The sequence below is a fragment of the Dipteris shenzhenensis genome, chromosome 23, assembly GCF_047967505.1.
Source record: "Dipteris shenzhenensis isolate YYH24624 ecotype China chromosome 23, Dip_SZ_1.0, whole genome shotgun sequence".
NCBI lineage: Eukaryota > Viridiplantae > Streptophyta > Polypodiopsida > Gleicheniales > Dipteridaceae > Dipteris > Dipteris shenzhenensis.
Genome location: NC_141618.1, coordinates 41,492,196 through 41,509,221, shown reverse-complemented (window position 1 = coordinate 41,509,221; position 17,026 = coordinate 41,492,196).

Below are 17,026 nucleotides of genomic sequence, written 5' to 3'. Positions count from 1 at the left end.
TATTGACCAACAAAGATGGCAAGATCCAAGAATATCTAAACAAGAGATAATTAGACGTATTCTTAAGTTTCAGATACCAAATTCTATTCCTGGATCTCCTTCATGGCACCGTAGAAACTTGAAAGATCTAATGGCAATGGTTAACACATGGAGCCTTCCCAATATATTCCTTACACTTACTGCAGATGAGGTATCAACCACAAGATGGTGTGAAATCGATCAAATAGAGACCATTGCTAAACAATTCAATAAAAACTTCACATGGAGAGATTGTCCAGTTGAATGCACTGTGCTCTTCCATGATAGATTGCAACAATTCTTAGCAAGATATATTATGTGCGATAAAGGACTACTAGGTAGAGTCAACCATCACATAATAAGATATGAGGTACAAAATAGAGGATCTATGCATGCACACATGATGCTATGGATAGATGCACAAGACATAGATATTGTATCAAACCAGATAGATGCACATATCCCTTACATGAATGATTTTAATAACTGGCCAGAGAATTCAATTCAAAGAAAGCTTAACTATATGGTAAAGAGAAAACAAATCCACACATGTAGGCCAACATGCAATCTATTTGACTCAACCACAAACCACAAATGCAAATACGGATTTCGATATCCAATACATTTAGATACTAAACCTACTATAGATCCTCTCACACAAAGATAGATCTACTTCTGTCCATCACTAGAACATCGTAATGTCGTTCCATACCATGCAGGAATATTACTCTTGTGGCAAGCACATATGAATATTCAAAAAATAACAAACACAGTCCTCTCATATTACCTTTTAAAATATGCTATGAAAACCGAACCCATGGGACACATGAACTTGAATCCTGGTGATGCGAAACTTCTAGGACTAGATAATCTAGATCCAATTAAATTAAAAATGATATCTGCATACATTCTTTTAAAGCCAACATCTCCAACAGAGGCAGCATTGTCATGCTTACAAATATCTACCATTCAAAGAAGCGAATCTATACATTTCATTGACTCCTCTCCCCCATCTATGCGCCAAAAATACCTTCGTGAACATTGTGTTTCTATAATGCATCCTATAGATACATATTGCAGTCGTCCAAGTGTCATGGAGAACTTGACCTTCTATGAATTCTGGAAAAAATACAATGTCCAAAAGTTAAAAACAAAGATAACATAACTATCGTAGATTCTTTCGGAAATTATGTGTATCCATCAACACAGATCGTACGTTTCACAGATTACCACCCTGCTCATCATTTTGACGGATTTTTTTACAACCTTCTACTAAAGAACGTACATTTTAGAAATGAGAATGAGCTCATTTCTGAAAACGATCATACAAAATCTTACTTCTTAGAATGTCATATCCGAGACCTCGTAAAAACAGAAGAAGACATCGAAACTCTTATCGATCAATATTGCAAAGTGCACTTGCTAATAGATCAAAATCGCCACCAACTAACAAACATGATACTCCAAAAAAGCCCATTATGTGTTATTCAGAACTCCTTCATGGCTTCAACCGACCTTCATGAAGATACCAATATACATAGCACAATACACACAAAATTACTTCAAATGATGAACGAGTTCAAGGATTTCAAAAATGCAACTCGTTCTTTTGAACAACAAGAAATTTACGAAAAGATAAATGGATCACCCACAGGATTTCATGTCATTTGTGGTACTCCTGGTTTAGGAAAGACATTTATGATCAAGTACATTACTTAGAATTATGTAAAACAAGGAAAATCGATTGTTCTAGCAACAACAACAGGAGCTGCTGCAATGAGACTAAGTCGATTAGCAACTACTGTCCATCATCAGTTTGCTCTACCAAAGAGACACGATATGTTTCGTGCCTCCTTACCAGTGTCAAACGAACAATACATAGAATTGCAAAATACAGAAATCATAATAATTGATGAGATCTCAATGATGACATGCCAAACATTAAACACAGTAATCAGACAACTGTGCGAAACTTGCAACCAAACAATCTTGCATCCTTTTGAAAATAAAAAAATGCTCCTATTCGGAGATATGTCCCAGTTACCTCTAGTATGCAAATACAAGGTGCAAGAAAATGAATTCTGTAGAAAATGCTATATTGGAAACTCGGGTTTCTGGACAACTGCAACCTTTTCATTCCTTCACACATCAATACGTCACCTAGAAGATCCAACATACATAGAATTCTTAAACATAATTAGAATAAGACAACCAACGGTAGAAGAGATTTAGTATTACCTAGGTAATTTAATCATAAGTGATAGTGAAGCAAACGATTTCATTGACAAGGACACAACTATATTGTGCACCCATCAAAAAGACACACGATACTATAATGAGCTCATACTACATAAGAAATTCAAAGAGCATCAAATTAAAAGCGTCACTGTAACATCCAATGCAGATCAAATCTTAGAATTAAAAGAATGGATAATGGATCCAAATTTCCACTCCATACAACAAATAGCAATAGGAGCAAAAGTGATGATTATAGAAAATATAGATCTCACAATCGGAGCTACAAATGGCGCTATTGCAAGTGTCATATCACTAGAAATAGATAATAACACAAACAACATTTTAAAAATTCATGCCAAGATCTTATCAACAAATGAAAAGATCACACTAAGACGATCAAAACATAAACGAAAGGTATTAAACTCAATATGGTATCACAAAACAACTTTTCCAATCACACTAGCATATGCAATTACGGGACACAAGTCACAAGGATGCACACTCAAAGGAAAGGCTCTTGTAGTAATACAAAAATCATTTGCACCAGGACTAACATATGTCATGCTTTCACGAGTCACCACTCAAAACAACTTAAGAATCTTAAATAAAATCAATCCATCTGATTGCATTCCAATGCTTACATGAACTTTTAAAAAATAGTAATCAATAGAAAATCCTTTTATTAAATATTCATCATTTAAGAGAAAAGAAACTTTTGATATACAAACTAATATGCAAGATCTCTCAAAAAACTTATTTGAAGAACAACCAACAATAAAATATGGCAACATCAAACGAGGTACGTTTTCAATATTAAGCATTGTAGTATTTCTTCACATTAGTTTATATTCTAATTTATAATAGATTACTATTTCACAGATCTTTAATCAATTCAAAAGTAAAGCCCGATTGGCTCAACAAGATCAAGAGAAATCAACAAAAAGAACAAAGGGACAAAATTACTTCTTGTATACAGCTCAAATGCGTCTTGCAAACATGGCTGGAAAGGAACCAAATGAATACATTTATGGATGGAGCACACTGCAAGACCTTAGGAATTTCATGAATAACAATCAACATGAAGTACAACAATGGAAGGTAGAACATGGGGACAAAGAAATGAGAGCAAACGGTTAGTAACCCAATTTTATTTATAAACAATGATTAAATTTTAAAATTTAAAAATACAATAAATAACATATACATAATATCAATTCAAACATAATGCACGTCTAACTAAGTACATAATTCGAAAAATCACAAAAGAGGACGATATCATTACGCCAATGATGTTGAGAACAAAAGCACAAGCTATAATAGATAAGCACTCAAAAGGAATTTTAGCTTATTGCCTTGAACTTCTACACTTTGGCTACAATGTAAGCTTAGCCGAACTCCTTAAAATAGATCGTAAGACTGGAAATGTCATACTAGCGGAGTTCAACAACATGTTCCAAACAGATGATCAAAAAAAAGCAAAAGAGTTGCCATTTACCATAGAAGGTATAACTTCCATTATTGATTTAAAATTTGCAAAAGAAGAATATGGCAAACATTTTGAGTTTTTCCCGACTCCACCAAAGAACAATATATTTCAGCACCCTACAGGTACATTCTTGACTCCATATCTTAAAATACATACAAACTTCATCTTCTAACACACAAGAAAAACTCATCATACTTCATTTTGCTATTTCAAATAGGAAATCGCGAAGAAGACAAAGAAAAAGGCACAAAAGGCCCATATTACATATATTCTATTCTATGTATTGCTACAGAAAAAAGATATATTGGACAAACTAGAAATCTTGAAAAACGGATAGCACAACACCAAACCAATCCTCCATTAAAATTGAAACATGATGTTAACAGGTACAAACCGTTCGACTCGAACTTCAAAACAGAAATCCTAGCCACCACAAACTTTAAAAGCAAAGCTGATACACTTGAAGAGAAATACATAAGAGAACTAAACACAACCGACTCGAAATATGGATACAATAACCTCAGTGGAAATCCAGCATCTACAAAAAAATTTTACTTTCTCAAAAATAGAGACATAATCTAGTATATTTAAGTAGAAGCCCATTTTCAATACATGTAAAGGACTTCCTATTTCAAACTATAGTTACATCATACTCTTGAAGGACTCTTAATTCATAACATATATTACTCATTTTTTTTTGTTTTCAAAGCATTACTACTTTTTTTCAATACACATAAAATAATTCATGTATAACCTATATTAAAAAATGCTTACAAAAGCATCATGTTTTTAATGATATATAACTCCATTTATAACAATTCCAATAATAACCACTTTTAGGTATACTATATAAATTTTCATGTATTGTTACTCTTATAATAATATTATAGTGTATTTCAAAAAATTCTACTATTATAGTGCTCTTCTTCATATCATAATTAATTCTTCTCAAATTGCAAGTTTACATAAATCTAAGTTCTAAATTCACTTTAACAATCAAGTCAAGATGGAAAATATTATTTAATAATTTTTACGAAATAGCACTAAATTCATTCATATATATTCTAGCTCAATACAGCTACTTGCCCGGATCTAGTTTGGGTGACTATGGCCAATGCATGCAAGCTTAGAGTGAGCCTTGCCATTTGTTGTAGCAAACCCCTCCTTAAGGACCATTGACAAAAGATTTGCAAAACTAGATCCGGGTAGGTAGCTGTATTGAGCTAGAATATATATATATGAATTTAGTGCTATTTCTTTAAAAAAATTTAATAATATTTTCCATTTTGTCTTAATTTTTACAGTGAATGTATAACTTAGATTTATGTAAAATTGCAATTTGAGAAGTATTAATTATGATATCAAGAAGAGCACTATAATAGTAGAAATACACTACAATATTATTATAAGACTAATAATACATGAAAATTTATCTAGTATACTTTTTTTTTTTAATTAAGAGTTTTTATAAATGGAGTTACATGTTACTAAAAACATGACGTTTTTAAAAGCATGAATTAATAATAGTTCATACATGAATTATTTTATGTGTTTTGAAAAAAAGGTGTAATGCTTTGAAAATGGAAAGAATTGAGTAATATATGTTGTGAATTAATAGCCATTCAAGAGTATGACTTAACTATAGTTTGAAATAGGAAGTCCTTTACATGTATTGAAAATGGGCTTCTACTTAAATATACTAGATTATGTCTCTATTTTTGAGAAAGTAAATTTTTTTTGTAGATGTTGGATTTCCACTAAGGTTATTGTAGCCATATGTCGAGTCGGTTGTGTTTAGTTCTCTTATGAATTCATCTTCGAGTGTATTTGCTTTGCATTTTAAGTTTGTGGTAGCTAGGATTTCTGTTTTGAAGTTCGAGTGGAACGGTTTGTGCCTGTTAACATCATGTTTCATTTTTTATGGATGTTTGGTTTGGTGTTGTGCTATCCGTTTTTCAAGATTACTAATATATCGTTTTTCTGTAGCAATACATAGAATAGAATATATGTAATATGGTCCTTTTGTTTCTTTTTCTTTGTCTTCTTCGCAATTTCCTATTTGAAATAGCAAAATGAAGTACAATGAGTTTTTTTATGTGCGCTAGAAAATGAAGTTTGTATGTATTCTAAGATATGGAGTCAAGAATGTACCTATAGGGTGCTGAAATATATTGTTCTTTGGTGGAGTCGGGAAAAACTCAAAATGTTCGCCATATGCTTCTTTTGCAAAATTCAAATCAAGAATGGAATTTATACCTTCTATGGTAAATGGCAACTCTTTTGCTTTTTTGTGATCATCTGTTTGGAACATGTTGTTGAACTCTGCTAGTATGACATTTCCAGTCTTACGATCTATTTTGAGGAGTTCGGCTAAGCTTACATTGTAGCCAAAGTGTAGAAGTTCAAGGCAATAAGCTGAAATTCCTTTTGAGTGCTTATCTATTATTGCGTGTGCTTCTGTTGTCAACGTCATTGGAGTAATGATATCGTCCTCTTTTGTGATTTTTCGAATTATGTACTTAGTTAGACCTGCATTATGTTTAAATTGATATTATGCATATGTTTTTTTTTTAATATGTAAAGTTTAATAATTTTTTATAAATTAAAATTTTTTACTAACCGTTAGCTCTCATTTCTTTGTCTCCATGTTCTACCTTCCATTGTTATACTTCATGTTGATTGTTATCCATGAAATTCCTAAGGTCTTGCAGTGTGCTCCATCCATAAATGTATTCATTTGGTTCCTTTCCAACCATGTTTGCTGGATGCATTTGAGCTGTATACAAGAAATAATTTTATCCCTTTGTTCTTTTTGTTGATTTTTCTTAATCTTGTTGAGCCAATCGAGCCTTACTTTTAAATTGATTAAATATCTACAAAATAGTAATCTATTATAAATTTGAATATAAACTAATATGAAGAAATACTACAATGCATAATATTGAAAACGTACCTCATCTGATGTTGCCATATTTTATTGTTGGCTGTTCTTCAAAAAAGTATTTGATAGATCCTACATATTAGTTTATATATCAAAAGTTTCTTTTGTCTTATATTGATGAATATTTAATAAAAGGATTTTCTATTGATTAGTTATTTTTTTAAGTTTATGGAAGCATTGGAATGAAGTCAGACGGATTGATTTTATTTAAGATTCTTAAGTTGTTTCGAGTGGTGACACGTGAAAGCATGGCATATGTTAGGCCTGGTGCAAATGATTTTTGTATTACTACAAGAGCCTTTCCTTTGAGTGTGCATCCTTGTGACTTGTGTCCCGTAATTGCATATGCTAGTGTGATTGGAAAAGTTGTTTTGTGATACCATATTGAGTTTAATACCTTTCGTTTATGTTTTGATCGTCTTAGTGTGATTTTTTCATTTGTTGATAAGATCTTGGCATGAATTTTTAAAATGTTGTTTGTGTTATTACCTATTTCTAGTGATATGACACTTGCAATAGTGCCATTTGTAGCTCCGATTTCGAGATCTATATTTTCTGTGATCATCACTTTTGCTCCTATTACTATTTGTTGTATGGAGTGGAAATTTGGATCCATTATCCATTCTTTTAATTCTAAGGTTTGATCTGCATTGGATGTTACAGTGACGCTTTTAATTTGATGCTCTTTGAATTTCTTATGTAGTATGAGCTCATTATAGTATCGTGTGTCTTTTTGATGGGTGCACAATATAGTTGTGTCCTTGTCAATGAAATCCTTTGCTTCACTATCACTGATGATTAAATTACCTAGGTAATCCTGAATCTCTTCCTCATCTCTTCTACCATTGGTTGTCTTATCCTGATTATGTTTAAGAATTCTATGTATGTTGGATCTTCTAGGTGACGTATTAATGTGTGAAGGAATGAAAAGGTTGCAGTTGTCCAGAAACCCGAGTTTCCAAAATAGCATTTTCTACAAAATTAATTTTCTTGCACCTTGCATTTACATACTAGAGGCAACTAGGACATATCTCCAAATAAGAGCATCTTTTTATTTTCAAAAGGCTGCAAGATTATTTGCTTGCAAGTTTCGCACAGTTGTCTGATTACTATGTTTAATGTTTGGCATGTCATCATTGAGATCTCATCAATTATTATGATTTTCGCATTTTGCAATTCTATGTATCGTTCTTCTGACACTGGTAAGGAGGCACGAAACATATCGTGTCTCTTTGGTAGAGCAAACTGATGATGGACAATAGTTGCTAATCGACTTAGTCTCATTGTAGCTGCTCCTATTTGCTACTAGAACAATGGATTTTCCTTGTTTTACATAATTATAAGTAATGTACTTGATCATAAATGTCTTTTTTGAACCAAGAGTACCACAAATGACATGAAGTCCTGTGGGTGATCCATTAATCTTTTTTTAAATTTCTTGTTGTTCAGAAGAAAGAGTTGCATTTTCGAAGTCCTTGAACTCATTCATCGTTTGAAGTAATTTTGTGCGTGCTGTGTTATGTATATTGGTATCTTCATGAAGGTGGATTGAAGCCATGAAGGAGTTTTGAATAACACGTAATGGGCTTTTTTGGAGTATCATGTTTGTTAGTTGGTGGTGATTTTGATCAATTAGCAAGTGCACTTTATAATATTGATCGATAAGAGATTCGATGTCTTCTTATGTTTTTACGAGGTCTTGGATATGGCATTCTAAGAAGTAAGATTTTGTATAATTATTTTCAGAAATGAGCTCATTCTCATTTCTAAAATTTACGTTCTTTAGTAGAAGGTTGTAAAAAAATCCTTCAAAATGATGAGCAGGGTGGTAATCTGTGAAATGTACAATCCGTGTTGATGAATATACATAATTTCCGAAAGAATCTACGATAGTTATGTTATCTTTGTTTTTTTTCTTTGACTTTTGGACATTGTATTTTTTCCAAAATTCATAGAAGGTAAAGCTCTCCATGACACTTGGACAATCGCAATATGTATCTATAGGATGCATTACAGAAACATAATGTTCACGTAGGTATTTTTGGCGCATAGATGGGGGAGAGGAGTCAATGAAATGCACAGATTCGCTTCTTTGAATGGTAGATATTTGTAAGCATGACAATGCTGCCTCTGTTGGAGATGTTGGCTTTGAAAGAATGTATGCAGATTTCATTTTTAATTTAATTGGATCTAGATTATCTAGTCCTAGAAGTTTCACATCACTAGGATTCAAGTTCATGTGTCCCATGGGTTCGGTTTTCATAGCATATTTTAGAAGGTAATATGATAGGCCTCTGTTGGTTATTTTTGAATATTCATATGTGCTTGTCACAATAGTAATATTCATGCATGGTATGGAATAACATTACGATGTTCTAGTGATGGACGGAAGTAGATCCATCTTTGTGTGAGAGGATCTATAGTAGGTTTAGTCTCTAAATGTATTGGATATGGAAATTCGTATTTGCATTTGTGGTTTGTGCTTGAGTCAAATAGATTGCATGTTGGCCTACATGTGTGGATTTGTTTTCTCTTTACCATATAGTTAAGCTTTCTTTGAATTGAATTCTCTAGCCAGTTGTTAAAATCATTTATGTAAGGGATATGTGCATCTATCTAGTTTGATACGATATCTATGTCTTGTTCATCTAGCCATAGCATCATGTGGGAAGGCCCCATGTGTCAACCATTGCCATTAGATCTTTCAAGTTTCTATGGTGCCATGAAACAGATCCACGAATAGAACTTGGTATCTGAAACTTAAGAATACGTCTAATTATCTCTTGTTCAGAAATTCTTGGATCTTGTCGTCTTTGTTGGTCAATATCTCTTTGTAATACTGTAGTTTGAGTAGAGTTTGCTATTATAGAAGATTGACCTATTTGATACATCAAGAACAAGTATGGTTTGTAAAGAGTGAACACGTAGAACAATGTTGATATTCTCATTTTTAAATATACGTTGAAGAACATCTTGCCATCATGAGCACCATATGTGAAAGGATAGAGGAATGGGAATAATGCATACTCTAGTGTTAATTCATCACATTGTGACAGACCTTCCATAGATGTTATGTGCTGATGCTCAATAATTCTTGTTGCATCACGAAGTACAATTGTGCCGACTTCATGTGATGTATTTTTTTTGAATTGATGAGTTGTAGGTAGCATGTTGATTTATTCTAGTAATGACAAGTAGTTGTCCTCATGTGCAATTTTCATAAGATCGAATGGTGAGTCAACAGAGTGTCTTTCAAGAATATCAGAAATAACTTCTGAAAAAAGAACACTTACTTCTAGTTTTGGATGTGGTCGTTCATACATTGTCAAATATTTTCTAAATATGGGGTTTATTCTAGAGTTAAACGCTAGAACGTGTTTTGTTGTTGATAGTAAGTTTATTGAGTTACTACAGAATCTTTCTTGGCGATTCCAACATATTAGTGGATTATCCAACATCGATCTCCTTTGTAGTATACCTGTTGCTAAAGATGTAATACCTTTAGAAACATTTAGGGATATATCGATTATGGAAAGCATTTGCATTTGAAATATGTCCACACCTAATACATTGTGTAAATAGTCTGGATCATAGGGAATCAAGTACAACTTTCTGAATGAACTATCTATGCATGCTTTACAAGCCATTTTTTATCTATGTCCTAGGCCATTTTCTACATGCAAACTTATGAACGTATTGAATAAGTCATATGGTGTTATACTTGATTCTAGTAGTGATATTACCGATTTTAACTTTGTAAAAGAACCTGTGTTAAATTCTATTCTACCACAATATACACAATATTGCATCTTTGAAATATATTGAGAAGTGATTTAGTTCCATTCTTTTAGAAATTTATTAATGAATAGCCATGAAGAGAAACTCGGTTGTAATCATCTTTTCTTGTTTTCTATGCTTATGTAGGAAGCAAGTTCTCTCCTTTCAATAAGTAACCTTTTCATGTTTGTAAAGTAAATTATATGTTGAAGTAGAAGCACCTACTTTATTTTCCTGTTGTGGATGAGAGTGTTAAAAATGACTTGAAATTCACCAATTTGAATAATCTGCAAACAAAATATCAAGGTTGTTAACACTATATTTTTCACTCAAAATTTATAACGTCTCTAGTTTATGTTGATACCAATTTGAATATAGCATATAGGAATTTGAATGTAGCATATAGCATTTCGAATATAAAACATGGTAAATAGCTCTTTCTTTTTGCACATAGGACTTTGTGTTTAGCATATATTTTTATGGATATATTTTGTAGCTATTTGAAAATGGGGGATAGGAGTTTTCATTTATCACTTTGTATATATTTGGTGGCAATTTGAATTTGAGATATAGCACTCTAAATTTCGTACATAGCATTTTTCATTTAGAATTAGCACTTAGCATTGATCAACTAGCACTTTTGCATTTAGCATATAGTACTTTGTATCCAACACATAAACAAATAAACTTAACCACACATTCGTGTGAAGGAGAGTCGGCACATTTTCTCTCCAAAAATTATAAGACCAAGGAACATGTCCTTCCTTGGGTTCATATCATTTTGCATTTTGCACATAGTATTTTGCATATAGTATGTAGCAATTTGAGTTTGGGATATAGAACATATCACTTTTTATTTTACACATGGTACTTTGTTTTTAGAACTATATGATTTTGTATTTTGTACATAGTATTTTGCATTTAGCACATAGCATTGAGCAACTAGCATTTTTTAATTTAGCACACAGCACTTTTTATTGAACACATAAATTAATAAACTTAACCACACATTCGTGTAGGGGGAGAGTTGGCACATTTCCTCTCCAAAAATTATAAGACCAAGGAACGTGCCCTTCCTTGGGTTCATATCATTTTGCATTTTGCACTTAGTATTTTGCATTTTGCACTAAGTGAGTTTGTGATATAGAACATAGCATTTTGCATTTTGCACATGGTACTTTGCATTTAGGAATGTATGATTTTGTATCTTGCACATAGTATTTTTTGCATATAGCATGTAGCAATTTGAGCTTGGGATATAGAACTTTGCATTTAGTATATAGCAATTTTCATTTATGTATTAGTGTTAAAATGGCTAACACGCCATATCAACATCTTGGGTGGTCGTTATTCTAGGTATATGTGCATTGAGCTATATGGTGCATTGACTTTGTATGGTTTCAAGCTTGTAGAATAGTAGCTAGGAATGAGGAGGAGCTTTCCTACACCTAGGTTTGACAAGAACCATAAGAGTGGGCTTGTTGGAAAGCATTGCTACTCTGACCAACATTTGGTGCTTGTTGAACAATGCTAAGTATTGGTGTTGAAACTATAGGATGGTCATCATCAACGATGAAACCTCAACTAGGCCCCTTTCTATCAAGATGCATAATTTGAAATTTAAGAGTATTTTTATATCCTTGAATATCCAAATTAACTTTATTAAAATTTGTGTGTGAGACTGTTAGAGGAATGGTCACTAATCCAACTATGAGCCCCCATATGAGGTGGAGAACGACTTCATGAACCTGGGTAGGTAGGCTTACCTAGAGTGGAGAGCAGGCTGGAGATGCATCTAGAACTATACTGAGCAACAACACTATGGAGCAGCATATCAGGACTGTGTGACAGCATGGTAATAGGCCATAAGAGCACTTCCAGGGCCTATTTATAGGCCTGGTAGTAGGACAGCAATAGGTACAGATTGGACGCGACAACCAGGTTGGTCTGAGTTCTTCTTCCTCTCTTTCCTGCTGTACTTCTCTGAGTGAGGTTTCAGCATGTGTGTGCACCTACTTTGTGTGAGAGATCAGTGAGAGTTTAAAAACATTCTGCTACATAGGGTTACTGTTTAGTAGGCCCTTTAACTCTAACATGGTATCAGAACCAAAGGAGGTACCCTCTTAATGTGCTTGAACAAACTGATTGAAGGCATCCCTCCAACAAGGAGACTCCATTTCAGTGAGGTGCTGTAAATTCAGTTTTTTGTTTCAGTGTTGCACTCAGTTTAGAGATTGTCAAGTCTTTTACAAGCGCGTGCAAATGGCTTCGCACATTCCTATTCCCAAGTTTGGAGAAAGTGGGAAATTGGATGGGCGCAACTATCCCATCTGGAAGGTAAAGATATGCAGTCGCTTGGTGATCAAGGATATCACCAAAGGATCGAGGTGAAGCCCAAGGGCACAATGTATTTGACAACAAAAGTTGTAACACCAGCAGATCTAGTACCAGTGCGAGATTGGACACAGAGATGTGGGGGCACTCTCCATGATAATTGGCACCACTACAGACGTGGTCAAACCCCACATCTAGCTTGCAGATACAAGCAGCAAAGGCCTAGATGAAGGATCTTTAAGAGGCAAACAATACATCACACATCCTTTTCCTCGAGAATCAACTATTCACTATGAGGATGTAGGATGGGGATCAGACACATGACCAACTGGCTGCAATTGGTCACAAGGTGGACACAAGCCAGTTGGCCATGCTAGGACTCGGCTCTCTTCCCAAAGGCTTCAAGGAGTTTGTCACAATTGTGAAGCAGGGCAATGGACTAGTTTGATGACGTTTGAGGAGCTTCGTCCTTTACTACTCCAAGATGAAGCCCAAGAGAAGCTGCCCAATGGAAATGGTGGCGACAAGGCCTTACTTGCAAATGGAAAGGCAGTAGGGGTAAGCCTATCTAGGTACTGAGATACACATAGATATATCTATTGCACTTTGTACATATAGCTAGGGGATAGCTTTAGGGATCATCCCACAGGTTTTGTTTTGAGACAGGGGGAGAGTTGAGGCCACATGGCATCACTGTTAGTTGAGGATAGTGGCATCAGTCCTGTCAAGATGCATAATTTGAAATTTAAGCGTATTTTTATATCCTTGAATATCCAAATTAACTTTATTAACATTTGTGTGTGAGACTGTTAGAGGAATGATCAATACTCCAATTGTGAGCCCCCATATGAGGTGGAGAACGGCTTCGTGATCCTGGGTAGGTACGCTTTCCTGGAGTGGAGAGCAGGCTGGAGATGCATCCAGAACTATACTGAGCAGCAACACTATGGAGCAGCATATCAGGACTATGTGACAGCATGGTAATAGGCCATAAGAGCACTTCCAGGTCCTATTTATAGGTCTAGCAGTAGGACAGCAACATGTACAGATTGGACGCGGCAACCAGGCTGGTCTGAGTTCTTCTTCCTCTCTTTCTTGCTGTACTTCTCTAAGTGAGGTTTCAGCATGTGTGTGCACCTACTTTGTGTGAGAGATCAGTGAGAGTTTAAAAAACATTCTGTTGCATAGGGTTACTGTTTAGTAGACCCTTTAACTCTAACATGGTATCAGAGCCAAAGGAGGTACCCTCTTTATCTGCTCGAAAAATTTGATTGAAGCCATCCCTCCAGCAAGGAGACTCCATTTCAGTGAGGTGCTGTAAATTCAGTTTTTTGTTTCAATGTTGCACTCAGTTTAGAGATTGTCAAGTCTTTCACAGGCGCATGCAAATGGCTTCACACATTCCTATTCCCAAGTTTGGAGAAAGTGGGAAATTGGATGGGCGCAACTATCCCATCTGGAAGGTAAAGATATGCAGTCACTTGGTGATCTGGGAGATCACCAAAGGATCGAGGTGAAGCCCAAGGGCACGACGTATTTGACAACAAGAGTTGTAACACGAACAGATCTAGTACCAGTGCGAGATTGGACACAAAGAGATGTGGGGGCACTATCCATGATAATTGGCACCACTACAAACATGGTCAAACCCCACATCTAGCTTGCAGATACAGGCGGCAGAGGCTTGGATGAAGGATCTTTAAGAGGCAAACAATACATCACACATCCTTTTCCTTGAGAATCAACTATTCACTATGAGGATGTAGGATGGGGATCAGACACATGACCAGCTGGCTGCAATTGCTCACAAGTTGGACACGAGTTAGTTGGCCATGCTAGTACTCGGCTCTCTTCCCAAAGGCTTCAAGGGGTTTGTCACAATTGTGAAGCAGGGCAATGGACTAGTTTGATGATGTTTGAGGAGCTTCGTCCTTTACTACTCCAAGATGAAGCCCAAGAGAAGCTGCCCAATGGAAATGGTGGCGACAAGGCCTTTCTTGCAAATGGAAAGGCAGCAGGGGTAAGCCTATCTATGTATCTAGATACATAGATATACCTATTGCACTTTGTACATATAGCTAGGGGATAGCTTTGGAGATCATCCACAGGTTTTGTTTTGAGACGTGGGGAGGAGTTGAGGCCACATGGCATCACTGTTATTTGAGGATAGTGAGCATGTGCTATTGAGATGCCTCTGTCTAGAGGACGTGAGCCGATTCATTGACTATTAGAAGCTAGTTGTATTGCTCTCTTTATGTCAGATAAGGACAACAGCAATAGACCCCAGATATGTTTCAGATTCTGCTCATCCCCACTGACATGTCCCTGTAAATTCTTTGCAAGCAACAGTTTTTTGACCATAAAACTCCACCAGTAGTATCCAACTTGTCCTCAGTGCCAAAACCCCAAATGCATCTCCTCCTTAGTGAACATCATTATGCAAACGAAAGTTAAGAAAATGCTTGCAATCTGCCCCAAACAGCTAACTCACACTAAGTCTAAAAATCTGAATCCTCAAAAAGTTGCAACAGTAGCTTAAGCCCCAAAATGCTTGTAGACGAATCTGCAAAACTTTGATTTCTTGCAGATGTCAACTTGCTTGTCTGCAAAATGCAGATTTCAAGCAAAACCGTAAATTTTACATACAAATATACATGAAATTGATAAAGCCCCAAATTTTCACATTCTATCTAAACGAAAGAAAGAAAGGTTTTTATTAGTCTTCCGAAGACCAAAGGGTCTATGAGACTGAAAGAAATTGATATAATGAAGCTATGAATTGATGCATGATCTCTTTATTGTAATAGCCAATTCTTCCCACATTCACTCCATTCTCAAGAGTGACCTCCACAATCATGGCAACCGAAGGAGTGGGATCGATTGGAAGAAGGGGGTGAGGGAGAGAAAAGCCAACTCCATTCTCAAGAGTGACCTCCACAATCATGGCAACCGAAGGAGTGGGATCGATTGGAAGAAGGGGGCGAGGGAGAGAAAAGCTAGTGAATTCATCACCAAATGAGAGTTTAAGGCAAATGCTACAGTAGAAGCTCTCTAGAGTCACCTGCGGAGGAAAGAGAAGCAGTGCAAAGTATCCACGTTTGAAGCCTATGGCCTCAAGCCGCTTGCTTGCAAACTTGCTACATCAGCTAAATAATAAAACTTGCTACAAAATGATTGCATGCTTGTAGTAAGTTGTGACCTGTTCTGGCTCAGGGGAGCACTGCTCTAAAGGCTCAGACAACTTAGGAATAGGAATACTAGAACACAAAGTACATAGGAACACTGGAACAATGTGTGCCTGTAGGACGATGTGACCCGTTCTGGCACATCATCCTACATTGCAAACAAAAGTATTTCTTTACATCTAACCAAATAGTTTTAGGGCCCTCCTTACTATGCCCAGACTGGGCATATACAACAATCATGGCATTCCGGGAGGTTCAATTCTTTCTAGCATTTTTGTGAACCCTGCCCTAGCATCATCTAGGCTTATACATTTCCATACATATTGAGAAGGGTTGTCCCACCAATAACAGATTCTGCCATTGCTAGAGTGGCATGGATCAGTGGACCTCTACTAAAGCTAACACAGCAGCAACTGTATCCAATGCAGATGAAGGTTATTTTGTATATCTTAGAACCCTTGACCAAGATAATTTGTATGGCTTCCTTGCCATGGCTATCCTGAACACGTGCAATGATCATAGAATATCCATACTATAATTGCTGCCAACTTCTACGCAATGGCCTTGATTTTGGGAACGCTGCGGTTGATGAGTAGTGAAAACGTATCAGTAAATTATGTACCAGAATCCCTTTCAGAAGGATCGCAGGGCCACTGGTGTGGTTTTGATTGACAATAAATTTTGCAAGTTGGGGCACGTAATGGCCTCATTTATGCGACATTTTCAAGCGAAAATGAGGTCAACAATACAACCCACAAAAGAATGGCATTAGAAGCGTTTTAGAGCTACTTAGACTTGAAGATTTCCATGATCAAAAATGGCTTCTGTTTTTGGATTGACACACATGAAAGACGTAAAATTTTTTGATTGTTTTTGGATTGACACACATGAAAGACGTAAATTGTTTTGACTGTCTTTCTTGCAAACTGCTTAAAGATTAAAGAAGACATCACCTGCGTAGCTTTCTCCTGCAATGTAGAAATCATGCATGACTGAGATAAACACTGAGCAGACTCATAATCTTCTAAGTTTTGTCTTAATCATCTC